The 27487-nt window shown below is 34.2% G+C and overlaps 1 long non-coding RNA gene across 1 annotated transcript; it reads left to right on the forward strand.

Moving 5' to 3' along the window:
• The first annotated feature begins 4447 nt into the window (after positions 1-4447).
• LOC118752908 lies at positions 4448-5850 on the forward strand. The gene is made up of 2 exons (XR_004994760.1): positions 4448-4486; positions 5681-5850. It is a non-coding gene; the product is annotated as an uncharacterized LOC118752908 (long non-coding RNA).
• Positions 5851-27487: the final 21637 nt, after the last annotated feature.

The raw sequence follows: 27487 nt of genomic DNA on the forward strand, positions 1-27487 counted from the left end.
TGATCATACCGCTTACGTTGTGTATGATAAAATCGCCTCATTCGCAATGGAATTTTTACCGAATGAGGACGCCAGAGAGAAAAATCGAAGAAAACCAAACCCTTTTAAATTGTGAACCAGAAGAAAACTAAAATTCTTTGCTTGAACGAGTCATGTTTGCGTGGTGTATAGCGAAATGGGGGAAAGTAGGTATGAAGAATGTTTGACAAGCCGCTTGTGTAGTGTATTTCGCTCTTTATAAAGCTTCGGAAAGCTTCTTGTTCAAAACTTTACATAGGGATTTAACAACTCTCTTGTGTAAAACATGATTGCATTTGTTATCTGCAAATATATCGAGAGAAAATTCTTCAAAAATTCCTTAAAATAAAAATCCTCAAAAAATACTCAAGCACACCCGAAATTCCTCACGTTTTGAGGAATTACTCACAAAGTGGCAACACTGATAAAGACGAACAAAAGGAGTATATATAGATTCCACAGAAACGTGTATACAAATATGTATATGTACTTAAAACTATTAGCTATGGATCGTTTACGGTAATTATAAAATTTTATATACACTTCACGTTAAACTCGTTGTAAACTGTCAAAAAGCAGAAACTACCTTCAGTGTCGACTTCATTTTGACTATGAATAAGACCTATTATATTGACAACAGTTTATAATGAAAGTATATTTTTATTTTCATATTGGATCAATTTTAAGTCTGAAAATATACGCTCTGCAGCCCCAGAGCTATCTACGAGGCTAGTAAAGTAGATTAAAAATGAATGCAATCAGCTTATTGTACATTGTTCCTTTAAAGCAATATACTCTAAGCTTGTTAGCAGTGCTCGCAAAAATATGCCAGAAGAACCGGAAAATATGCGCTATAAAAAGCTCGATAAGTCTCCAAAATAGGCTCTTAAATATGCTAATTCAATAAGGTTTTATCTAATTTTTACAATATTTTTATTCAATAATCTCGAAATTACAGAATAAAATAACACGATTTTTTAAATTATCAATCGAAAAAGACCTTCTCTGGTCATTTAAAATTATTGAATAATTCGAAAAATCCTTTCCACATCCGTAGATATATTTGGACAAACTTTAAATAAACTTAATTCTGCTGGGGAGTACTTCGATAGAGCTTCACTCCTAGTTGCGAAGCCAGTAAATAAAATGTCTCTAATATTAGCAATTGTGGTATAGCCTAGAACTGAAAAACTATAGATTGTACTATCGATAGTTTTATTTTTGGAAGCACATCGATTGTTTTCGGGCGATAGTCGATAGTTTCGTAGGGCCGGTGCATTGAAATTTTGTGATTGAACTAAGGAAAATATTTAGAATTTCACGGTTAAGATGTAATATTTATACTTACATATGTGCAATATATATATTTACACATATTTTGTTCGAAGTTGAAGTTTCCCTACATATACAACACGATAGAATACGATACTGTCGAAAATATCGCTAGTCTTTTTCAAACTGTAGTATAGCCAAGGTTTGATTTTTTTATATATAATAAACCTTTTATTTAAAGCTTTGTTATACCTACTAAGAAACTACCAAAATTTGCCTTAATAAACGCCAAACCTGTTCGGATTTCTTCAAGCTCTAGCAGTATGTATGAATACTTGCACTGTATCAAGGCAAATTCATACAAGGTGGTAGCAGGATTATAAAAAACATATGTATGAATGAGGCGCACTTCCACGAATCTATCGTCTCGAAAATGTATGAAATGTTGCCAAATATGCAAAAATATGAACGTAAGTCGAGTATATGCAAAAACCAGCAAGCATTTGCATATTTTTTCCAGCCCTGCTTATTAGACCCCAAATCGTTTCAATATTTTCGATAAAATTTTAAAAGCTCCCATTGCCTAGATACATATATATTTTCTCTTTGTCATGTACCAAAATTTGTAGTGGGCGGAAAATTTAACTATCTCGCGAAATGAGCGAAAAAATAAAGTATCTTTCGAAAATTAGCACAAACACGTATCACTTTTGAAATAGTATATGCATCAAAACGGCAACACTGACAGCTAATGAACGAGTGCCCGAGAATTCCAAAGAGTGTGGTTTCACAATTTCACAATATGACTGCTGAATTTCGGAGCTGACTCTGCTGGCATGCGCGATCAGGCATATCCGGTTGAAAGCACGCGCCATTTAAATGCACGTACGTTTGCACCATTAAAGGGGTCCAGTCGCAAGGCGGCAAAAATAAAGCATACTTTCCAAGCATATATGCGTACTTAGTCGTAAGCAAAATCTAAAATTGATGTACCGGAGGGCAGGAGGAGCGCGAAGGAGTGCGATTGTGTCACGACCAGCGTTGCCGCTTTGGTAATTTTTAACCAAAATTGGTAATTTTTTTCTTTATTTATCAAGTTTTGTAATTTGGTAATTTATTTTTCAATTTGGTAACTTTTTCAATTCGGTTTTACATGTCAAATAGGTCAATATTGGTTCTGATTCCACATTAGTAAGTAGACCGTAAGCGTTCCCTTTAATAGAAATACCAGGTAATTCTGAAAGTTTGGCAAAGCGAAAGCTGTTCCAGCATTCCTTGGCTACTAAAATGGTGTGTTCTTTAACAAACTGCTTGAAAGTGGCTATTGCTAAGTATATCCACCGTGTTCTTTCCTGGAAGGTTTTGCGTGGCCCTACCTTTCCCTGTCAGTTCGTCAGCTTTTGAATTACAATACGTATGTTCTCGTTCAAAAAGCTACGGCATTCAGCGGGGCTTCACTCTGTCTATACGGGAGTCGAAAGCTTTCCTTCAAGCGTTGAATTTTTGATATATTTTCTTGTCACTTGTTTACATACAGTGGTCGAAAAAATTATAGCCGCACCATATTTTGACAAGTTTTAACATATAATTTTTTTTAGTAACTTAATTTTGGTTATTTTTTATAAAAATATTTTTCTTTCTTTAACAGAGCTCTAACAAATTCAAACTTTGTTCAATATTTAAAAAAATTCAACAAACTTTCGTAAAAATTTTAGGTTAATGTAGCGCTGATTGCCTGAAAAGCTTGGTATCTTCGGATACACATATGTATTGAGCTCTAACTGCCAAAATAACGTAGGCTAAATTTTTTTCAAAATTAAAAAAAATGTCGGATACGTTATTATGACGGTTAGGGCTCGATATGTATGTTTGTACAGTTCTGCACATAAAATAAGTTTGGTAATTTTTTGTTGAATTTGGTAACTTTTTCCGAGGATTTTGGTAAAAAATAAAAAAAAATTGTGGCAACACTGGTCACGACCGGTCTGTGATTGCGAGCAATGATAACAATCGTTAACAAGAACAGCAGTTGCAGTAAATTAATTGCAACGTACACTCAATCAGTATTGTTTTATTACAGCAAAAGCCAATACAACAATTACGCAATGGGAGCGCGAGTGCTGCGTGTGGTACGAATGCTGCGTGTGGTGTGTGGAACGAGTGCTACGTGTGGTGTGTGATGCGAGTGCTACGTGTGGAGCAGGCTTGTTGCGAATATTCGCATTCACATTCGCAACCGCGGAGCTTCCGCATTAATTTTAACATTCGCTTTCGCATTCCCAAAAATCAATGCGGATCTTTTGCGAATGCGAATATTGAAGGGACCGAAAATTACAGTTATTTTTTTCGAGTTAAACTTGGCCAAATATTTTTTATTCCGAAATAAAAGTACTTTCCGGATAATAAACAAACCGCTTATCCAAATTAAACAAGTTTCAATAAAAAATGTTAATTAATTACCATAGAACAAACATTTTGTCAGGTATGTATTTACATGAATTTCTTTAATATTAAGTTATAAAACAAGTAATTTTTAGCAAAAAAAACCGACTTCAATTCTCATATAAAAAAAAATATATATATATATATAAGGTAGTGTAGAGGTGGTCCCATACTAATCTGGTTAAGATCCGATCAGTGTATCATGAGATATATATAAAACAACTATCAAAAACGGTTGACGTGTTCTAAAGTAACATACATAAAAAAAATAAAAATCCGACGAACTGATAACCTCCTCCTTTTTTGGAAGTCGGTTAAAAATATAAATAGAGTGGGTAACCTTCATTCGGTATTTCTGTTTAAAAGCTATTTCAGTTCTCTTTCATATGATACCAAATTTGTTTAATTTAGATAAGCGGTTTCTTTATTATCCGGATTATTTCGGAATAAAAAATATTAGGCCAAATTTAACTTGGAAAAAAATAACTGTTATTTTCGGTCCCTGGAATATTGTGCAAGCACAGACGTATATGTAACCAGTCACAGAAGAAAGCATTAAAAATGAGTTACAAAAGCTAAAATCGAAAAAACGCTGATGACGTGACAAATTCCGAAACAACCAAAAGAATGAGAATGAAGAATTCTTTGGAAAACGACGGTGTTTAAACAATGATTGTGCCATGATGCTAGATTGTGAAGATGAAAGTCTGGAGGATACATCCGACATTTGCAGCCCCGATGAAAATCTCAAAAAGTAATTATTGCACCGCAATAAATATAACTGAAAGTCCTCTCAACTGGTGCAGTGTCAATCGAAGAGAATATACAATTTTGCCAAGTTTCAAGTTTTTCAAGTTTGTCGCCTCGAGCGAGTAGTTATATAGTAGCGCAGGTTTGATTTATGACCCTTCAAAAAGTTTTTATTAAGTACAATGTTCCAATTTTTAAATTCAAGTACTAAAAAATCATTCAGTCTTATCATGAGTTTAATTTTCCCCGAACCGGTTCACTTTTCACTTTTGGTTTTCATGTACATATTTACTATGGGCGGAATACAAATTTTCGGGTGAATTTTTTTTGCGGGCAAAACTCAGGATAGGGCAGATTATTAAAAATGATTAACCTTTTCATTTTTTATTTACCTAAATGACCTAATTTACCCACCTAAATTATTTCTTGAAAATACATGACATCCGCATTCGCATCCGCATCCGCGGATGTTAGCGTCTAAACAACCGCATCTGCGGATGTCTAAAATTCCACATTCGCAACATCCCTAGTGTGGAGTGTGGCGCGCGGCATGACATTGCAGCACAATTTATGGGCGCTCATGTGCTAACGGGTGCACCGGACGACGGCTTCAAAACTTTAACTACATAACTGCTTTGGTGGTAATGTTACCCATCGCCGCAGTAATTTTTTTTAGCAAAACAAGCAAGTGACAAAAGAAATTGACTGACATTCGCAACTACGCGCTGCTACACCCCTGTGTACGCCACATTCGCGCGCGACTACTTTCGGCAATGAATTTGCATACGCGCAATTTATTCGCCTCCCTACCAACCACCCAACACTAAAAGTCCCAGTGCGCTGAGTGCTGCATTGTAATTCGAGTGTAATGAATGTGTGGCATGTGGCATTACATGAAAATATCGGCTTACAGCAAATGCTCGAATGCGCGGACTTGAGTTTTTTCTCACGCATCAATTAGGATCGATTAGTGCCATAATAAAATCATCCAGGGACATACATTCCGCTGAGTACATGGGCGGTCCTTTAATCGATTGGCAAACACCCAATGCGCAATTTTTATACAACGGGAAGTGTCGGTGGTGGTGGTAGCTGCATAGCCCGGTAGTGACGCAACGTTTCCTGTTGTAATATAAAAATTCTATTTTTTGCTTTTATTTTTCAATTTTTCTAATGCCGCTTTTGTCATTATTTGCAGAGCGCTTGTAATGCAACACCAACAATAGGGCAGCACTTCCCTCAATGAGTGATGTTACGCCATCATCGTCTACGATTTCAACTGCCTACATTTCGTACATTCGTCAACTTCAACATCATTACATTTCATTCTGATACACACAAGCATATAAATATACTTGAATATTGACATCCGTTTGCTCATTCACTTGGGATCAGGGTTGCCACTTTGGTGAATTATTACCAAAATTGGTAGAACAAATTTGAGTTGGTAAAAAGGTAAATTTGTTCTCATTTTGGTAGATTTTTGTTAAAGTATTTTGTTCGAAAACCAAATAAAATTTTGCTCCCACTTTATATTTCGTAGTTTGCTTTATATTATAAATTTATTTCCAAAAGTGTAGTCTTCTTTATTGCATTAATTTTCGAACGCTTTAGTGCACATTTTTTATATGGAAGAAAATGCGCAACACCATTCACAAAAAAAAAAATTCTAAAAATCAACGGTAATCTTTAGCTACTTGAAACGTGTACTTCATTATATTAAAATTAAATGGGCTACAAAACTGCATACCCGAAAATTTTCTAAAGATTCTGATATTAACTTTTTTTTAAATTTGTATAAGCTTTGAAACTTTTATTTAAGTGGTATCTGATAAAGATCGACCCATATTTTAAATGAAAATTATTAACAATGAATAAATAAAGATAAGTTGCCAACAGCATCATTTTGAATTTTGCTGCTATTAATTTGAACGCCATCATACATATGTAAGTATGTATATCGATAAAAGGCGAATATATCGCGCTCCATTCAAAACTCATTTTACTGGAATCTTGAGGAGCTTTTGATTGTCTAAACATTTTAAATGTTTCCTCAAATGAAAAGAAAAAATGGACAGGTTTGTATTTACACGCAATGATTGTACAAAAAAAATTTTAACAAGTAAGAAAGTCTAAAGGCTCTGTTATGCATACTTGGCATTGCATGCACTGCTATACCATTTTTACGTAGAAATCAAAAAGCAACAGACTTTTACGTATGTAATGCTGTGCGTTGGGTAACCGCTTACACGCGAAGCTCATTTAACAGATTCCTTATGTGACAACTCTCAAGCAATGCCAAGTATGCATAACGGAGCCTTTAGTTCGGGCGGAGCCGAACATTAAATACCCGGCGCAAGTATTAAATATATGTTTTTCACCTTTATGAAAGCTACCGCGACATGGTAAGCCAGGGTGTATCAATTTTGAGTAAATTAGCGCCCCTAAATTTCGAAATATTTAAGTTTCAAGAATTTCTGAAATTTACCGTTATATGAAAAGCGGCCGTAATTTTAGTTCGATTTCAATAATTTTCAACGTTTTTCTTTTATGTGGCAAGCACAATAACCATACGGAGTTAGGTACAAATTAGTAGAACGGTTACCGAGATACATATATGTCATCATAAGTGGGCGGTGCCACGCCCACTTTCCACTTGGTATGCTGTACCAAGGCCAACAACTGTGCCAAGTTTGGAAGAAATTGGTGCAGCGGTTGCCAAGATATACACATGTAACCATAAGTGGGCGTGGCTACGCCCATTTTCCAAAAATTTACAATATTCTTATTTTTTGTCTAAAATTTGTTGTAAATATCAATTTTGAGTGAATAATCTTCAGTAGTTACTAAAATATCGCAGTTTTCGTATTTTTAAATAAAATAAATGGATAAATGGAAACCTACATATCAAATTTCGTTGAGATATCTCAATTTTTGCTCGAGTTATCGTGTACACGGACGGACGGACAGACTGATAGACGGCCGGACAGACAGACATGGCTTAATCGACTTTTCTATTCATTCCGGAAATGGTTCTAAAAATTCAGAGTAAAATATTCGGTATTTAGACGAATTGTTTTTGAATTGTTCTCAATGTTGTAAATAGTTTGAGTTCTTGATTTTTATGGGGTTAAAGCGCAAACAATATTCTTATAAAAATAAAATAGCGAAAAAATTTACCTAAAAAACATTGCGAATATTAAAAAAATACCAAGCGCTTTTTTGATTCACTGTATCAGCTTATAACAACTCCAGTTGAATTTTTTTTTTATAAAATGGTAAATATTTTTTTTCGTCAGTGGCAACCCTGCTTGGGATGCTTGTGTTTTCTCTTCCGCAGCTGTTGGCCGCTATTCGCTTAATGGCACGGCAAACCTTTTATTTCTAACATAGTCAGGGCATCCGAGCAGGAATCTGATTTCTGTGGGGTATATGTGCGGCGACTATATTTATGGCAGCCGAATATGGGACAAAAATTTATTTTGCCAAATTTTTCCACATAAGCTAGAGGATGATCATAGATTTATTAGCCCTGAAACAGCATCCTTTTCGATCTTTTGTGAAAGCAGCACTTAAATATTCAGTTGTAACATCACATATTTGTAAAATATTTTTCCATAGCTTTGTACTCTGTCCACGGGATTTTTACCACACAAATTTTTTACAAGCATTTCCAACTATTTTTAAAGTGGTTTCGGCATAACTTCCACGGACTCCTCTCTCTGCCGATCTAATTATTTTGGAAGTTATGCCGTATCTTCGTGGAAGTTAAGTCTGAAATAATTGATTTTAGTGAATCGATTATAGATTTTCGGAACCGATCGAGAATCGGTTCTGAGAACACGATTCTCTTATTTACCATACATCTTTAGATACGCGTCAGTTGTTAGAATTGTGAAATTTCTGGCATGACTAATATAAATATTAAGTAAGACTAATTGGCACATACTCATAGAGATGCTAGAAATGAATTTATGAAAAGAAACAATTTCAAGGAGGGTATTCAAATTTATTTCCTTTCCATATCAAACAGTACCGTGAATATGTTTCAATCACACATTTTATAGGAAATGAAGTAATTTTTCCACAAATTTATTATTAAAGCTCTTCTTAAAATAGTTTTAATTTACTCATTATAATAGATTTAGACTCATATTTATAGATTTTTAATAATCGATTAGAATCGAATAATTCGAATCTCGCCGTCGATTATTCGATTCCAAGAATCGTAAGATTCGAGAATCGAGAATCGATTATTTTTCAAAACTTTCCATCCCTAGTGTTCCAGTTCCCTTCCATCTTTGAGAACTTTTTTACTTTACAACATTCTCCTGGTAGCCTTCTTATGTTGAAGATAATATCCCTCATACAATCAGCAATAATTTTTTTGGCACAGTTTCGCCTAATTAATATCTTCCCTCTTCACGAAATTTGAAAATTTCCTCCACAGTGCATTGGGCACATAGGGCAGGTAATAGTACCCGAAAAAGAACAGCAAGCTGTGTGTACTTTGTTGTTGGTTTCGGAACCATATATGTAGACAAAGTTTGAAATTCGAGAGTAAAATATAAACAAAACCGGCAATTTTAAGGCGAAATTACCAGAAAAAGTAAAGTCAGCTGCTCTACTGCTGCTATCTGTTTAATATACTTTGCTCCACACAGAATATTCACCGTGAAATGCATTGAAAACCCCTTTTAAAAACTAAATACTAGTAAAATTTCTTTTTTTATTCGAACAATACTTATTAACGTTTTATTTCGATTCATACATCTGTGCTCCTCGATCTGAATCACAAGCGTCCAGATTTAAAAATAACAAGTAATTTTTAAGCAAAAAACAAAACCGACTTCAAATCTCATATAAAAATTTAGGAGTACAGTAATTTTTTTTTATCCAATGATCGGATCTAAACCAGATTACTATGGGACCACCTCTGGGATACTACCTTTCCGATGCAAGAATTTTCGAAATCGGTTGACGTGGTCCAAAGATATTCGGTAACATACATAACAAAAATATTTACAAATATTCCGACGCATTGAAGTCGGTTAAAAATTAAAAAATAGGCATGCCATTTTTATGAGCTGTAATGATGCCAAAATACCGAATACGGGGCAAATACGGAACATTAAAAGAAATACAGATCATTTGGCGTCCCGAATTAAAAAGTAAATTACCAGTAGTGCGATTCTCTAAGTTTTAGCAATACGACTTGTCGAGTTGTCAGCTAATAAATTTTGTTGTTTGCAGTAACGATTGTGGGATTCACTAAAGCTGATGCCAGATAAAACTTTGTAGCTTTGCGTGACATTTATAACTTTGCCAGCAAAGCGCCAGACGCAAAAGGTATGCCACAATGAACGCCAAGAAAACAATTTTGTACTGCTATTTTACTCATCAAAATTGCTGTGGATTTTATATATTTTGCTTTAAAAATATCAGCTATGTGATTAAGTTTTATGTTTCTACATGAAAACTCGAATTTGGGCGAAACAAAATAAGTATTAATCCGGCTGATTGTCAAAGCGCGCAAAAAGATGGGAGTTGGCCATCTTTTCGCTTCGCGCTGCAGCTTCAACGATCTATGTGGCATGCTTGGTGAATTCTTATAAAATTCATCTTATCTGTAAAAGCGAATCTGTCACGTAAAGCGCAGCAAAAGTTTTATGTGGCATCAGCTTAACTGTGCTGCCGCTAAAGGACACAAATCCGTTGCATATACCACACTGAAAATAAAATTTCGTAAAAGTGCTACGAAAAACTTTCTTAGTCTTGGCTTTTGTACAATGTACGAAACTTTCGTTCATAGTCCGAACACATTTTTCACAACGAAACAAGATTTTACGAACTATACGTAAATATATCGAAAGGACTTTCGTAAGGCATTTTTTCAGTACAATTTACGAAATCTTACGTTTATTTTACGAAACACATTCGTAAAGCACTGAACAAATCTCTGTACGAATAATTTTGTATATTGTAGGAAGGCATTCGTAATATTTACGTATGGTTTTAAAATTTACGAAATCTACATCTCTGTATGCGTACAATTTAGTTAATACTTTCGTATAAAGTACTAATGCAGGAACATGTTTTTTAAATTCGTACAACATACAGTTTAATATTTCATCATATTTTTTTGTATCGCGTGTCATTGCGGAATTACTTGTTGGCTGCTGTGAGACGTATAATATCATTTTAAACGTTTTAAAAAGAGATTTGCTGGATAAAAAAACAATACAAAATTAAATATTAAAGCTGTGGATATACTATGCTTTTAAGCATACAATGTTTTTAACATCGCCTACGCTGCGCCTTGCGCTGCAATGTGGGCTTGATAAATAGGCAATTTCATCAGTTACATACCTATCAACGGCAAGCCTAAGCCAGGAGCACTACTTAATGAAATTAAAAGTAAGTACATGTATGACTTTTCACTGAAACCGGCTTTTCAGACGCCTTATAATTTTCCTTTAATTTATGGTCGTCAAGGAAACAAACATCGATGAAGCTGCGAATCTGTCAAGTGCCTCTACATAAAAATATTATAATGTTTAATAAAGTAAAACCAGTATTTTTTATATTCTTTCATATTTTATATCTTATTATATTTAGTTTTGTTGTGTCTCATAGTTTAACACTTTGCATCAATATACTTTATTGAATGAAGCCTAAGCAATAAAAAAAATATGTAGTATAGAACCTATTCGTATGCATATAAATAAAAGACTTAAGTTTTATTATAGGTAAAATAAACTTTTTTAATAATTCCAAACCACAGTGTAGTCAGAAAATTCTTCTTCTTATTTCGTAGAACGTATGATTGCTTTTATTATTAACACTATAAAAAACATGACTAAAATTATAGCACAACACTTTCATTATATTTTAATCATTAATGTTAAGCATTTTTTCAAAACGTTTTGTTAAACAAAAACGCTTAAAATTAACGATGAAAACAAAATAAAAGTGTTGTGTTATAATTCGTAATATGTTTTGTACAGTGTGGAGAATGAAAGCAATCGCACATTCTACGAAACAAGCGCAGATTTTACGAAAATAATTTCGTTAAATATACACTCAGAAAAAGGTTTAGTTATAATAACCAAGATTTGGTTATAGTGACCAAGTGGCATAGTTGGATATGGCGAAATAAATATCTAGTTCACGAAAGTCTGCAATTTACTTGAGCCTTCTAGTTGGGAAAAATGTATATTTGTTAATAATTACAAAACGACTACCTTGAGTGGACAATATTGTTAGTTGAATAAAATCATTGTTGAGCAAATATAAACCATGCTTTGGTTGATACAAGTTTTCAATTAATTTTATGAACTTGCCGTAGACGTGAATCAGCTAACCGTTTATTATTGGAAAAAAGTTTCAGTTTGACACAAATAAAAATTTACTCGATGGTTGTTGTGTTTACTTCTTTTATTTGCATATATTAAGCATAAAAAATACAAACATATTTACATAAATAGTTACTAGTGTAAATAATACATATGTATATGGTGGTAAGAATTTCCTACAAAGAAACGATTAAACAGGAATAGTCGTGCGAAAACCCAGGTCAATATCTGCTGGAAGTGCTGGTTTAAGTATACTGCTTTGCTTTTTCCTTGGCTAAATAGATACTTTCTAATTATAATTCACATGAATTATATATCCACTGAGAAACGCCGGTTGGCATCAAACTTTATATTTTTAAATAACCATACCCGCACCGAAACAACTCGCGGCGATGGCAAAACTGAAACTGAGACAAACAAGCCTGGGCATGTCATAGCACACACTTTTCTTTCTCTACCCAGCGCAGTGATCGACATGCCATAGCTTACTGAGCGCTCTGTAACCACACGCGTGTTTCACCCGTATACGAACAGCGGTAGCGGAGCAATGATTTCCACGCACACAGTCTCATTCATTGAATCGTTTTTATGCAATGGTCGGCATACTAGCGCATTCAAACGATTCAATAAGTGGGACTGTGTGCATTGCTTAGCTGGCGCTCTTCGTATGTGAAACACACATGAGCTCAGAGAGCGCTGATCATTATTTAGGGGGTGCTCATAAGCATGAATATATTCCACTCTCAAACCAAATCGATCAACTAAGATTTGGTAACTATGACTAATCCATGTGTTGAAAGAAAGCTTATCTGTATTAGCAGAGCTTAATGGCATCCTTTTATGAACCATACTTTAAGTTGAATGGAATTTGTAGAAATATGCTTCAAAAAAATATTTATTAGTATTTACCAAACCCTTCAACTAAATTAACGATTTGGTACAACCTAGATGAATATTAGAAGCTTTAATATATTTAGTTATAATTACCAACCCATGGTAATAGTTCCAAATCCTTGGTCACAATTCCCAAATATTGTCAAAATTCGGGAACTAAATATCTTTAGTTGTCGAAACTAATCCTTTTTCTCAGTGTACGAACTATTTCTGTACATTTTATAAAAATTTCGTAAAAAACTAAGAAATAGCACGAAATTCTTTAGTAAATAGTGTTAAATTCTTTAGTAAATAGTACTAGATTCTTTAGTAAATAGTACTAAATTCTTTAGTAAATAGTACTATATTCTTTAGTAAATAGTACGAATACATTCGTAAAATGTACTAAATATCTGATGCCTCATATTTTCGTAGTATGTACGAAAACGGTTTTGTACAATCAACGAAAACTTTCGTGGCTCAAAATGACGAAAAATTTCGTAAGATTTACGCAAGTTTTCGTTATATTTACGCAGATTTTATATTTAGTGCACAAGGGGCTCGTGTGTGCACAAAGTTGACAAGCATTTTATATGGAAGAAAATGCGAAACACCCTTCACAAAAACAAATCTAAAAAATCAACGGTAACTTTTATCGACTTGAAACTTGCACTTTATCAGACTAAAAGTGAATGGGCTACAAAACTGCATACCCGAAAATCTTATAAAGATTCTGAATAAAAAGTTCGAAATATTTGAGAAAATTTGTTAAGTTTGATTTATTTCTGTGAATTTTTGCAAGCTTTGAAACTTTTATGTATGTGGTTTCTGTTGTTAAATAGTAGATGGAACTATTAAAAATAAATAAATACACATAAGTAGCAAACAACATAATTTTGAATTTTTCTGTTATATTTTACTCGCAGCTGTAAATAAAAAGTTTACAATAAACATTCAACAGGAATAATATTGTTAATATTTAAAAAGAATAACTGTATGCACATTTTGTACATATGTATTTACTTTCAAGACTGATTTTATTATGCTAGTGTTATGATGATTAATAAAGAAATATTTAAAAAATATGCACATACATATATGATATTTATACTTTTAGCAAACGATGTACACGTATTAAATTGAAAACTTAATTATTCAATTCCTTTAAATTCAATGAATATTCAGTTCCTGTAAGATTAAAAAAATAGACTTATCACCTTTTAACTTCCAGTTTTCTATATTTGTTTTACGCCCTATTGGAAAAACTATTTTTTTTGCTATTTAATTTATATTACTTGTTTTTACTAGGTATTCTGCAATATTTAAACAAAATTCAACAAATTTTAGTAAAACTTCAAGTTTTTTTAAAGAATAATAAAAAGATTATGTATGCAGTTTTGTAGCCCATTAAATTTTAATAAATTAAAGTGCAAGTTTGATGTTGCTGAAAAATTCTTTGATTTTTGATAATTTTTTGCTAGCGGTGCTGTGAATTTTTCCTCTCTTCTTCTTTATTGGCGCTGTAACTGCCTAAGCGATTTTGGCTAGGGTTGCCAGATTTTTTATGAACGAAAGCAGTACATTAGACTTTTTCACGCTAAAAAAATCAGTACTTTTCAGTACTGTTTTTGTTCAAAGCAAAATTATGAATAAAAGTAACAGATAATACTATAAACCGCCAGAGTACTTGTTTTTAACAATATTTTGATATATAAATAAAATATAGTTCATAAAAAAGTGTTATTCGCTTTAACAAAGAGTGTCCACATCATTTTACACAGAAGCAAATAAATTATTTTATTTTTATGACATTTTTGAATAGCAATAATAAGATCATTTCCATCTTCAGTGTTTAAGTAGTCGAAGAATTCTATACATTTCATTTAAAATTTACTTTTAATATGAAGTTCACTTTAAATAATTTTAATTAGAAGCCGGTTTCTCTTTGCGCCAGCACGCGAACTTCGTACTTAAGATCCTCTCAGTTGCTTCGTTTGAGTGTAGTATTGAGAAAAAACAAAACTACATAGTTTGTCAAACTGTGGAAAAGTACCAGTATTTAAGGACTTCATATATAATTCTTCATGGCTTAATATAATTTTTTCAACTATGCAAAAACTTTTAAAGACTAAGAATTCGCTAAAAATAATATCTAACTACATATGTATTAGAAGACATATACAATATATGCAAAACTCTTTTACAGTGTCCGTAAATTGTGAAAAAAGAGTTGTAAGCTATAGGCAAAAGCGATTCGAATATTTAAATTTGTTGTTATCAAACTGAAAGTTATTTACGAGATAACTAGCAACACTCGACAAAAAAGTCAGCCTCTGTGTGCCTATAAAACGATTGAACTTTTTGTTGTATTAATTCCTTGGGCATATGAAACATTATCTGAAACATGCCAACAATAATTAAATTATTCTCTTCTTACTTTTTACAGTAGGGTTTAAGGAAGTTCCAACGTTATGTAAAAACCTTAAGAAAATTTTAAATATTTTGTTTGAACTGAAAATTCAGTACAAATCAGTACAAATTTTGAAAAATCAGTACAAGAGTTGAAAAATCAGTACTGTACTGATAAAATCAGTATTGTACTGATAAAATCAGTACGTCTGGCAACCGTAATTTTGGCCGAGTCCAAAACCGCACGAGAGTCATTTCTCTTCTGTGCTACTGACCCCAAATGGAATTGCGGCCCGCGTTGAATATTTTCAGAGCAGGAGCGTTTCTGTCTGATTGCGCGAAAAATACCTCAATAGAGCGCCGATTCAAACTCAGAGGAAATGGATATGGAACAAAATGAAAATATACCAAACTATTTAATGAGTAAAAATGTATTAACTTTATTTAAGATTTGAAGATTGCAGAAAAGTATTAAGTGAATATAATATACACAATCGTAACGAAGATTACCTTTGTGCCAAGAATGCGGAAGCTGGTGATGTGTACTCCAACGTATATTTGGACTATAATAATGGTCAGCTTATAAGATACATACTTATATAAGCATGTGATATCGTAAAGGAAGCACCGGTGTACTTTCGGCAGTTATGCATCTTTGCAGCTGATAGCGGGGCCGAAAGTAAATCAGTGTTTCCCAAACGTTGAAGGCTTTTGGCTTCAACACTGTCCATTCGAAGACATGGCCAAGCCAGCGGAGCCGCTGAACTTTAATTCGCTGCACTATGTCAATATCTTTGTAAAGCTCATACAGCTCTTCGTTAAATCGTTTACGATATTCGCCATCACCAACGCGTAAAGGTCCGTAAATCTTTCGCAGAATCTTTCTCTCGAAAACTCCAAGAGCCGCCTCATCAGATGTTTTCATTGTCCATGCCTCCGCGCCATACACCTGCACAGGCATGATGAGTGACTTATAGAGTGTGATCTTTGTACGACGAGAGAGGACTTTACTTCTCAATTGCCTACTCAGCGCAAAGTAGCACTTGTTGGTAAGAGTGATTCTCCGTTGAATTTCAAGGCTGACATTATTATTGATGTTAATGCTGGTTACCAAATAAACGAAGTCGTCTACTTTTTCAAACTTGTAACTGTCAACAGTGACGTGAGTGCCAAGACGCGTATGCTCTGACTGTTTGTGTGATGACAGGAGATACTTCGATTTGTCCTCGTTCACCACCAGACCCATTCGCTTTGCTTCTCTATTTAATCCCTAGAAGGCAGAACAGACGTAGCCCTTGGTTTTACCGATAATATCGATTTCGTCGGCATACACCAGCAATTGTACGCTCTTGTAAAGTATTGTGCCTGAGCGGTTCAGTTCTGCGGCACTTATTATCTTCTCCAACATCAGATTAAATAAATCACACGAAAGGGAGTCCCCTTGTCTGAAACCTCGTACCTTTTACGTTTTATTAACCAAGCCAATCTAGACGTCGTCAAATTAGCGGCGTTTGTTATCGTTAACGACAACAGCTGATTTGGTGCTAACGAATGTTGTTAGGGAAACGTTTGTCGGGCTAAATTCTTAAAATTGTTGTTTAGCTGACTTAACAATAACAAGAATTGTTAAAATCGCGTAGTGAATCGCACCACAGGACATTTGACGAAAAAAGGGCACTGCCCCACATAATAACCCATGCTCACCGTAGCAGTGTTGCCGCGAATACTTTTTAGTGGAAGCCAAATTCCTTTTAAAAAAGGGATAAAAAGAGCTAAAAAAAGTCGTTGTGGCTAAATTTTTTTACTTAGGTATTCATACATGTATATAAGTATACACGCAAACATTTTCAATAAGTAATGGTATAGAAAAACAATGAACTCTGGAAAAAAGCTAATATTTTATCCAACCAAAAACCTTTTTGTATAAAGGTAAAAGTATGTGGTAGCTAAATCTAGCCACCAAAGGGTTAAAACGGCAACACTGCACCTTAGGTATATGGGGAGAATCATGTCCCCCGGAAAAGTAGTAATGCATTACATGCGTGATAAATAATATAATGTATTTCTTATGAGTTCTCGATTAGATTACTGCTAACTATGTAATCAGCATTCTAATGTATTTAAAAAGTTTTAATAATTTCATATTAAAACACATTCATTTTTCAAAATTGAATGCCCCACTTTTCTTAGGACATCGCCCTGGGGAAAAAAATACATTTTCGAATGTGAAAAGGGTTGTTTTACTGATTATTTTTTCGATTACTATACATTACATTTTCCCACTGAATCAACTTTATTAGCACGGCGCGCAAGCGCTAAATTCTGTTGTTTTCAACTCGCGCTGGTGGTATGAAAATGCACGTAAAAAATCCAAACGTTCCATTTCGAAGTAGTTTTTCCTCAGCTCCCCAATTTAGTTGTCAGAATTTCCTAAAATTTCCTTTTCCTATAAAAACACACAAAAACCTGTTATGTCTCGAAAAATGTACATGTGATATTTTGTTCATTAGTAAGAAAATCTAATCTCCACGACGAAATATCTGCTAGTGTAGTGGAGTTGGTCGATGAGATTTTAGCATAAGAAGATACATACATAAGCTAGCTTGAGTATCTCCGGATCGAAAAACAAGAAATCGCATCAATCACATTGCAATAGACGGAAGGCGCGCATTTGGTACTTTGGAAGTACGAATGATCTGATATGAGTATCCAAGGTTGTGGTCAAAAAGCTAAAATTAAGACAGACAGTCAACAAATTTACCACTCAACTCTCACTCCTGCGCAAATGGACACTCGAGAGCAACAGGGTCCAGTTTCTGGTATCCTATGCAACGGCGCCAAGTTAGATATTATTGAATTTCAGCAAGTTCGAAAAAAAACTGCTACGACGAGGAACGGAACGCTGCCGTCCGAGCCTTGAATGACAGGAATAGCGCCCGAAATTTTCAGCGCGAATGCTTCAGAATGCTCCAAATTCCTGTACACAAGTGCACGCATAAATTGTGAACGGAGCATGTTTTTACTCTGATAACCAATGATTACAAATTTGATGTTCCGTTGTTCTACCACGAAGAAATTGCTCAAAAGTAAGAAAGCTGCCATGGGCATAGTCTTCTGAATACCGCATGTGAGTTGTTATGAAGCATATTGTTTGAAAGGCTGAAACACACCGTCAACAAACCGAAGGGTAAAGCGTGGTTGCCTACAGCGTAATTCATGTCATGCTCAAGCACAATTTTCTTGAAGAGAGTTCCACTGCTAGCATAGGCCGATGATTTTGCCATCATCGGTCTCAACAACTACGCCGTATTTTTCCGTATCTCCTTAAACTATATACAGGAACAAAACGAACAACACAAACTACCGCTTCACATAACCAAAAAAGAGACAAAATACGTGGTATCCCAGGAAATAGACTTCAGTCCCTTGTTGTCGATACAAAACAACATTACGAACCACATTACTTTTTGCTTTCCTGACTTGGTGCTTACTATGTGCAAACATTCGAGCTCGAATACATACCCCGATTAGGACAAGCCAATTTTAAAACGAAGAATTCAAAAATTTACATACAAATAAGCCATAATTTACACCACACTCATGCATATGTTTACGTGCCAATTTTATTGCACTTTGACGCGGAACTAGCCATAGCGAATTGTTGCTCGATAATGTGCTAACGACGGGCAATTACTCCCCTTCACAGCCCACCAACCACAACCACCAATGTCGACAACTGTTGCTAATACGTCTTGATGCGTGCGCTATTGGATCGAAGTCGTCGCGGTCTGCGATAAACGGTTTTGACAAGTGCAACTTGAAACTACATACATACCACTTGCTTGCAACATGCAATCAGCACCATAAATTGCAAGTTACGCCCAGACAAGCGTGAGCGCATGGTACACCTCAGATGTGAGGCAAAAACTGAAGCAACTAGCGTTGAACTGTGTCTAAGGGCGTATGTGAATCGGTAACAAAGTTCTATGGGGAAAGCTGTTGAATAATATTTTTACTATGGTGAGACAGTTTTGCCGATCTGCTGTGTGAAATGAAATCTTTTTTGACAGCAGTAAATTTTTGATAGCCGCAGATTTACTCGGAATAAACTATTACAAATTGAAGTGAAATTAATATTTTAAGAAAACATCTACCATCACTGATTGCATTTCATCAATTTAAGCTTTTGTTTTACGAAAAATTACTCACAGCAGCAGTCTTTGCAATTGTCAAAATTTTCTATGCATTTGTCAAAAATTTTACTAGCCTCATGAGCTACTGAAATTTTATTCACCTCATAGTTGTCAAAAATTTACTTGCCGCAAACTTTGTTACCGATTCACACACGCCCTAAATGGAAATGGCGAATGCGGTTACACAGCATCATTTAGCTGTTGGCGACCGTAAAGGCGCAGTTAGTCAACGACGTAGCGTAAACGTTGGTTGACGTACGTAGCAGCATATAAAATTTACTGTTGATAGAGAGAGAGAGAAACAACGGCAACGTCACCGCCATGCGGTGGTGAGTTTTCGTTAACACGCGAATCCAATAAGGTAGATCGTGTCTGCGTCAACCTGCGTCTACGTTACGTCGTTGACTGTTTGCGCTTTAAGTTAACAGCATGTTCTAATCTATTGTCGTGCAAATTCTTCGTCTTAGTTGAGGCACAGAGGTCAGCAATGCCAATAAAAACACATTTATGCCACACAGTCATGATAATTCATTCGGCATTTAGTAGTTGCTGCTGTTGTGCTGTCGCTGCTTATCAGTGTTGCCCTCAGAGATCATCTCAAAGCGCTCAAGTAGGGGATAATTAACGATTTTGTTGTAAGTGGAGTGGGGAAGGTCGAATAAGTGTGGCAGATCAATGAAAGAAATACGAATGTTAAACTTTCATCTGTATGAATAGTAAAGTGTGTTGATTTCAAAGTGAAGGGCAATTTTAATTAAAAATTTAAATCCTTATATAGCGAGAAGGAATAGAGTCCAACATTTTTGAAGTGAAACTTCTTAGGCGGCGGTATCGCAAAAATTGAGAGTGAAATGTTCAAAACTGAAAGTGCTACATGAGTAAGAAGGAAGATATAGTATAGAGAAGGGGAAAAGAGAAAGAAAGCGACGTAAGACGGCTATACAAAGCGATAGCACAAACAACTTCAACGCGCATGCATACGAGTACCTACATACACATGTACGTACATCCATAAGTATGTTTGAACGTACGTACATATATATGTTTGTACGAACTCATTTCGCATTTCAGCTCTGCTCTGAATAACGCAAGCAGCGTTGCCGAATTGACGATTTCGTCGTCATTTTGACGTTTTTTTTTAGCTCAACGACGTTTTGACGGGTTTTCCCCCCCCGTAATGACGATTTTTTATTTTAGTTTTTCCACCTAATTGCATATGTATGTAAGTATGTATTTTTAAAGTAAAACGTAATCCAAAGTACAACCATGCATTTATCTAGTTTTGTTCTGCAACCGTGCTTTCAGTTATATTAAATTTGTTCTAGAATTGTAACCAAATCGGTAATCTGCACTGTTGACCAGCGTTGCCATTTTAGCCGTTTTCCGGCTAGATTTAGCCGGTTGCGACAACAAACAGCCGGAAAAAATTCGATTTAGCCGGCAGCCGATTTGTTAGCCGTTTTGCAAAAAAAAATTAGCCGTTTTTAGCCGATTTTGCTCTTCGCCTTATTTTATTAAAATTCAAATATACAAGTTTTTATTTTTACAAATTTAGTACTCCAGAATCTATTAGAAATGGCTAGTCTTATCTCTGAGAAAATTTTCATGTCGGACTGTGTTATGTAAATTTGAAAAACAAAAAGATAGTGAGCCGATTTCAATGTTTTTTGTTTTAAGCGAGTGACCCAAATACACATAAACTGGGAGGCGTCATTTTAGCAGATTAAAAAGTTACAAGTTTTGCTGAAATTTTCCACAATTTTCATAATTTTTACACCAAGTGTGAAATCTGTTTGTAGTATATGTTGTTTGTTAAGTAATGTGCTACATATTCATAAAAAATAATAAATATTAAATAAACTAAAGAAAAATAGGCAAAACTTGCTTAAATTTTGCGTCCCAGTATATATTTGGGAGAACGTAGCGGGAATTTTCTGCATAAAATTTTTGTTATGAATGTCTTAAATTTAAGTGTGAAGTTTTATTCGCTACACTTAGAAAATAAAAGAGCACGAATTTCGATGTGGAGCAAAACTCTCTGGGAAGACAATACATGGTGCAAACATACCTTTTTAATTTTATAAAATAAAACTGCAGTAGTTTTCATCTTATGTGGATAATTCGTGTGACAAATACATAGTTTCGTGCTTATATTTTTGTATATATATTTTTAGCAGCACCACATCTTTATCAAAATCCGAGCATCCAATAATTGGTACTGTTACAAGTTGCAGGCACCATTTTAACTCGATCTCTTTCCTGTTCCACAGAAAATGGTACATCTTTCAGAGGTTTAAAGATATTTTGCGTCAGCAATTTGTTATCAACCTACGTACCCTACCTCGGAAAAGCAAAAAACTTTATATTCGAACGTTTGCTCAGGTGTACCGAATTCTGGCAGTTTGGAAACGCGCAACACTTAATATTTTCATCCAACTTCACTGACTTCAAATTCTCAAATTTTTCACTTTTTTAAGAACAAAAATTTTTCTGCTAGTGAATCTGGTGGCATGATTTTAGTTAAATGTCATAAACTTGTTAAAAGTGAAGTGGTCGGCAACAACAACGAATGTCAATGCCTTCTGCTTTCACAGCTTTACGTGTTCATTTCTCAAAATATTGCCCTCCGACTAAGCAAAAGTGCCATACTTTCAGCTAATATAGCTATTTTGCGGGACAAAAAGCAACCTACTGAAAATGATCCAATATTTATAAGAAGGCAAAATTGTTTACTAGAAAAGAAAACGCGATAACTTTGTAATTTATCTCTGTTTTTATATTTATGTAATACAAACATGACTTCTGATGTAAAGCTTAGCTACGTATAACGACAGTTTCCTTTGTTAAACAAAAATAAAGTGGTGTACAGCTTACCTACGTATAAATAATCTTTATTAACCAAAAAAAATTCAATGGATTGACTAGTCTTTCTAATTGTAGTTTATGTATTTAAAAAAAAATTAATTCTGGTTGAAACATTTTAGCCGTTTTTAGCCGTTTTTTTTGTCCAATCTAGCCGGTCGCCCTGAAAAGTTCTGGCAACACTGCTGTTGACACTGATTTGAAAGAGGCAGAAAAAAAGCAGGGGAAATTCGTTTAGTCAAGATTACCTATCAGTTAATAAATGCTAATTTACACTTTCAAAATCTTCAAAAACTTCAAGCCAGTGGAGTTGTACAATTTAAAAGCAGTTGTGTTTTAACCCATATGCAATGCACTAAGGAAAATTTGACCCTATTTTGTGGCCAAAATTCTAAAAGTTGAGATATCAATTTAAAACTTGGCCCAGTAGTAGGACTAGAAGTGGTGGCCTTGCCGCGCAAATATTAACCCGTAATGACCACACCTCCAAAAAATAGCGTAATAGTCACACGGGGTGCAGTGGACCCCAACCAATGAACAGATGCCTCGTACGCAAGGCATAACAAGGTAGAAGTGATTTCTCTCTTTTGAACTGCGACTAAAATGTCAACTCTTAACCCTATAATATTCAAAATTTTAACTTTTTTAATATAAATTTTTAATTGTGAGCTGTGCAACTGATTTTAAATACATAATAAATAATATAAAAAAACTTTTTAATATACGCTTTTATAAATGGACTAAAAAGTAGAAAATAATATTTCTCAGTCCCATAAAATTTGTTTTGATAACTTTTGATTTTGAAATTTTAGCAAAAGTCATTATAAACAATCTATGAAATTGAAAATGAAAAACGTGGAGCGCATGCAATACAAAGCATTCGATTTAATTGACAATAGTCAAACTACATAACGTAGACCTAAAATTTCTACAGCGAAAGTAGAACTTTGAAATCGATTTTAAGCGGTCGTTATTCATATACCCACCCATTCAAGTGTATTACATGCGCCCCACGCTTTTCATTTTCAATTTCATAGATTGTTTATAATGACTTTTGCTAAAATTTCAAAATCAAAAGTTATCAAAACAAATTCTAAGGGACTGAGAAATATTATTTTCTACTTTTTAGTCCATTTATAAAAGCGTTGTATATTAAAAAGTTTTTTTATATTATCTATTTTCTACTTTTTAGTCCTGTCTGAATAAAATTTTGCAATAGGTATTAAAATAATTCAACGATATTAATAGAAAGGTGCACACACATGCATTTACATATGTATGTACATACAAACGAGCACCAATTAATTTTATTTAAAGAAATGGCGTGTCGTCTATTTCCGCTGTAGCAAACGTAGTACATAGGGCGACATCTAGATGTCATCTACCTCGCCCTATTCACTACAGCTGTCGCCCTATGCACTATGCTTTTTTATAGGAACTTTTTAAAGCTTTGCTTTGGTGTCGGACACACAACATTGAAAGTTTCTGGATCCACAACATTGAAAGTTTCTGGACGCACAACATTGCAAGTTGATAAAAGCGTTGTAAAATAAAATGAAAAGGAATTTGTGTTGTGTTTGACAAGAGCCAGGCAACAAACTTGTGCGTTATTTTAAAACTCCGAAGTATCAATGCTTCATTAGGAGACTCTTCACATGTGCGCGAAGACCATTTTAGTGCCAGTGACTTTATTTGTTGCCCATCGCAGCCGGGTATTTCTAAGCGGACGCGTTTGTTCCCAGGTGCAGGAATTATTATACCGAATATGAAGAGAAAATGTTTCACTCATATACATAGATACACCAAAATTAGGGCTGCCAGACGTCCAGGTTTTCCCGGACATGTCCCGGTTTTAGACTGTTTGTCCCGGTGTCCCGGTCCAACCTTAAAATGTCCCGGATTTCGCTTAAGTGTGCAGATTTAATTGCAGAAATTTTTATTTGCTCGTTTTATTTTCGTACGTGCTTTACTTCCAATGTAAGTTTTCGCGACAAGGTTTATGTAATATAAAAATGTGTGTTTATAGTGTTTTAATTACCCCTAGAAAATGCCAGAAAGAAAGTATAAATTCCTTCCCGCTTTAACAGAAGAGTTGCCATTTGTTTATATTTTTGATGTTATATTACCTTAAAAGAGAGCCTCACTGAGTTGTCCATCACTTCTTGTTTAATACACCTTGGCCAAACCTCCTAATGTAGAGGAATTTTTTCCCTTATTTCATCTCAATGGACTCAAATTTGCTCAATATAGGTACATACATACGTTAAAAATAACGTGTACAGAGTTTTACAATTATATTAAGGAAAAGTCAGAAGTTGAAACAAATTCACAGCAACGAAAAATATAACTGATTTTTTAATGATTTTTTTTTTCATGAAACCTAGTTTACTTATAAGTACAGTACCGTACAAAATTATTAGCTCAGAGAATTTTTCATCAATATTTTTGAAAATGTAGCTTTTTAGCCAATTAATAAAGTTCAAGTCTGATGTTGCTGGAAAATCGCGTTGAGTTTTAGCAATTTTGTTTTTGCTGGCAGTGTCTTCCATACAAAAGGAATTGTCGAACATAGTTTGTATGGAACAAAACTTCATTTTCAAAATTCCTTGAAATTTTCTGAGTTTTGCACAAAGTTTAGAAATTTTATTTTTATGTTATTTGATGTAGTATAAACTGTATTTTTATAAAAAATTATAACAAAAAAATGTTGCATGCATTGTGAAAAATTCTCTGTGCCAATTGTGTTGGATTTACCAAAGTGTCCCGGTTTGGCAACGGAGATATCTGGCAGCCCTACCAAAATTCAAATGGTGGTCTAACAAAACCTAAACCGGAATTCCTTGTTGACATAAAGAAACTGAAACTAACTTTTAATAAATTTAATGGAAAGGAAATTTCGAATTGCAAAAATTTAATTGCTGAACTATTGAAGTTAAGTTCTGATGTAAATTTAGAATAATCAAACCTTTTTTTAAATGTCTAATATACTTTAGAATTAAGTTTTTGAATAAAATAAATAAATGCTTAAAAACATTGGGTAAAACATAGTAAAAGCAAGAAAATTGCCAAAATGGGTTTATAAATGAGTGTGTTTCACTAAGTGTGTAATTTTGTGTAAGTATGCATTTCCACATTTACATTAAAACGAAAAGGCAATACCTAAAATGAAGCTGATTCTAATGAGATTTTAAAAAATTTAATATCTACAAAAACTTTCATTTCAAAGATATTAGCCCGTAGTTATAGTCAAAATAAAGTCGGCTCTAAAGTTAAAAGCCGCGTTTTTTGATAGATATCCCATTGAAAGTATGTCAAAAAGCTGCTTTTAACTTTAGGAGTCGACTTTATTTTGACTATAGCTACGGGCCGTTGAGTTTTATCAAATATGGTAAATGCATAACAAAGGGTTAATTTTTATACCAGAGTGCACTTGTGCACAAGGGTATATTAATTTTGTTCACATAACGGTTGTTTGTAACAGCCAAAACGAATCGAGATAGATATAGACAAATGTATACATAATGATCAGGATGAAAAAAGAAATCGATTAAGCCATGTCTGTCTGTCCGTCTGTCCGTCCGTCCGTGTACACGATAACTCGAGCAAAAATTGAGATATCTCAACGAAACTTGGTATGTAGGTTTCCCTTAATCCAAGGTAGGTTGGTATTGAAAATGGGCGAAATCGGACTGTAACCACGCCCACTTCCCATATAACGGTAATTTCCAGAAATACGAAAACTGCGATATTTTAGTAACTACTAAAGATTATTCACTCAAAATTGATATTCACAATAAGCTTTAGACGAAAAATAAGAATATTATAAACTTTTGGAAAATAGGCGTAGCCACGCCCACTTATGGTTACATGTGTATATCTTGGTAACCGCTGCACCAATTTCTTCCAAACTTGGCACAGTTTTTGGCCTTGCTATAAGATACAAAATCGCCGAAAATTTTTAAAATCGGACGATAACCACGCCCACATCCCATATAGCGGTAATTTAGAGAAATACAAAATCTACGATAAATCAGTAAATATTGAAGCTAATTTATTCAAAATTGATGCTTGCAACAACTCTTTACCAAGAAATACGTTTAAAGTAAAATTATGGAAAATGGGCGTGGCACCGCCCACTTATGATCACATATAAGTATATCGGTAACCGTTCTACCAATTTGTACCAAACTCGGTATGGTTATTGTGCTTGCCACATAAAAGCCAAACGTTGAAAACTATTGAAATCGGACTAAAATTACGGCCGCTTTTCATATAACGGTAAATTTCAGAAATGCTTGAAACTTCAATATTTCGAAATTTAAGGACGCTAATTTACTCAAAATTGATACACCCCGGCTTACCATCTAGCGGTAGGTTTCGGAAAGGTGAAAAAACATATATTTAATACTTGCGCCGGGTATTTAATGTTCAGCTCCGCCCGAACTTAGACTTTCTTACTTGTTTTGTTTAAATTTTTTGACACTGCAGTCAGCTATGAGAGAGCTCGACTGAATTGTCACTTCTACCTTGTTGAATATGCCTTGCTCGTACGTTCTATTTTAAATATCGACTCGAATCCTCCACTGACCTTAAGTTTAAGGCTTTCTCTTTGTTATCTGACAGTTTTTTTCCCCAACTTTTAAATTATAACACCGTGAATTATTTCATAAAACTCATGATTTTGTCCCATTATTAATTACCTAAGAAAAATTATAATTTTTTTAATAGATCAGGGACTATTCTACCGATTTGTGATGAGTTTTTTTAAACGTTTTTGAACATTTTTTTTAAACACTAAATAAACTTTTTTTTTTAATTGTACAATTTCACTTTAGAGTCACTTAAATGCGGACGTTTCTTTGGCACAACCTTTAAACTATAATACAACTTTTAATTGGTAAGTATTCTGTTAACCTTCACTCTTTCTTTCCACTTTTCACTTTTGAAAAGCAGCAAATAGATTACGAGATACACGCATTTGAAAGTGGCACAAAATCAAGGTACACATTTTTACAGAAAATTCCGAAACTATCTGTTTGAGGGTTACTAAATCAACGGTAAGTCAATTTATCGAAAAACAGAGTAAACAGGTTTTGCTCTGAAGTATTCTCTGTAACATAAGATAAAAAAAAATTTATTTCGAGCAAGTCAAGAAATTGACTTTTGGCCACAAAATAGGCTCAAGTTTCCCATAGTGCAATGTGGGTTCCCTTTGGTTTTGAAATGTGTGGTCATATTTATTGTATGTAATTTATGCAATTTTGTCTCTATTTTGTATTTTGTCAAAAAAGTATAATAAACAAAAATGTTACG

Source organism: Rhagoletis pomonella, unplaced genomic scaffold (genome assembly GCF_013731165.1).
Source record: "Rhagoletis pomonella isolate Grant_MI unplaced genomic scaffold, Rhpom_1.0 Rhpom_scaffold_01950, whole genome shotgun sequence".
NCBI classification, from domain to species: Eukaryota; Metazoa; Arthropoda; class Insecta; order Diptera; family Tephritidae; genus Rhagoletis; species Rhagoletis pomonella.